At 46.4% G+C, this 1,641-nt stretch overlaps 1 protein-coding gene across 1 annotated transcript in view; it reads right to left on the minus strand.

Annotated features, from left to right (window-relative positions):
* Positions 1-1,641, minus strand: part of GPATCH1 (G-patch domain containing 1) — a 38,136-nt gene that overhangs the window by 23,618 nt on the left and 12,877 nt on the right. The window lies entirely within an intron of this gene.

Raw genomic sequence — 1,641 nt, forward strand, 5'->3', positions numbered from 1 at the left:
CAACCATCAAAATAAGGTACAAAAGGCAGTATATATAACCAGGTCGGCCAGTAATCTAATCTTAGCACACATTAAAAGGTACTTTTGTCTTTTTCATGAATGAATTTCTAAGAGATAAAGATCACTAATTCAGGAAAGGAAATGACCAACTCCTCTGACTTGGAGCCAGGGATTGTCCATTGGTCGCAGAGACAACCCCCATGACAAAGGCTCTTTCATTACCAAGGCTGTCATGAGCATAGAAGTTCTATCAAAAATCCATACATACAAAAAAAAATCCACATGTACAAACTGCATTTTCTATAGCCAAAAGTCCCTTCTCTGTGACCATCATGAGCACTGACATGAGCTGGTGTTCGGCCCCGAAGGAGGCACAGCCCCCAGCAGTGCGGGTAGGACTGACACTTCCAGCCTCATAGACAGCTTCACAGCTCAGTAACTATCTTCCCCCACAATCCCTGTTAAACTTTTGTGCCAGCTTCTGGAAGTTCCTAAAATTCTGTAGGGTAATTTGGGATTAAATTTCATATTCTTGGAATTTTGTATTCTTTTAAAACCCAGTAGTCTACGGCCATGCCACACTGAATGCACCCGATCTCGTCTGATCTCTGAAAGCTGGGTAAGAGAGAGCCACAATACAAAGCCAGGTCCGATTGGCTCCAAATCACATGCTACAAATACCTACACCACACCATCTCCTCCCTGCACCTTTTCTGAAATGAAAAACTGAAATGCTATTTAGAACCAGAGGATCTGAATCTAGAATCCGACTTGAAATTCAAGCTGGGTTGAAAGAATGTCCATCTCCTGACCCAAAGAGAGCCCCCACAAGAGCCAGGGACCCAAGTAGGAAGACAGGCTGTGTGCCGAGCTCCATCTTACTGGGGGCTCTCGGTGTTCCTACCACCTGGTCATCACACCTGACTTCTGACCTGCTGCTTGAGTTGGCCTACTTTGGCTGCCTACCCATTTCCTCAAGCGGGGAGTGCTTCCCTCTGACCCAGTGCCGGCTCAGCAACACGAGCACCTGTCCACACACGTGCACCTTCCCTGATTCCAGACCTCCTTCTCCTCCCGACCTTGACCCTGTCTTGACAACTGGCTTTGGCTTTGACCCGATCTAAATCCCATTTCTGTCTTACTTCCCACACTGGGCCTCTCTTTTCCCCACTTCATTTCTCACCCTGCATCTTTGACCAACAACTCCCTACTCCATGGAGGCTGACGCTCCAGTATCAAACTAGCAGTCTCTTCTCCCTGATATTCTTACACTGGTCAGCTGCGGGTCTACGAAATTACCTTTCTGACTTTGATATTGCCTGGGCGCTGTCCAGCCATAAAGTCCATCTCCAGGCTCCTCGTCCTTCAAAACGGTGTCATACTTGGATAGAGTTTCTGTGGCATAGATATCATCATCTTCCTCTTCCAGGGCACCAACACCAAAAGCCTTTTCAAAAACAGGTTTCAAACAGCAATTACAGGTTTTAGGGTATGTCTGCACTGAAGGATAAAGCTACTTTAAGGATGTGATTGAACAGACTGCATTAGCACTGTAAGATCACCAAGAGAGAAGAGAGTGGGGGACCCAGATTAACACACAGACTCAAGTGTTTTGGAAAACAATGAGCAGAAGCTAATGCC

Source organism: Pteropus vampyrus, unplaced genomic scaffold, assembly GCF_000151845.1.
Source record: "Pteropus vampyrus isolate Shadow unplaced genomic scaffold, Pvam_2.0 Scaffold196, whole genome shotgun sequence".
In the NCBI taxonomy this organism is placed as follows: Eukaryota; Metazoa; Chordata; class Mammalia; order Chiroptera; family Pteropodidae; genus Pteropus; species Pteropus vampyrus.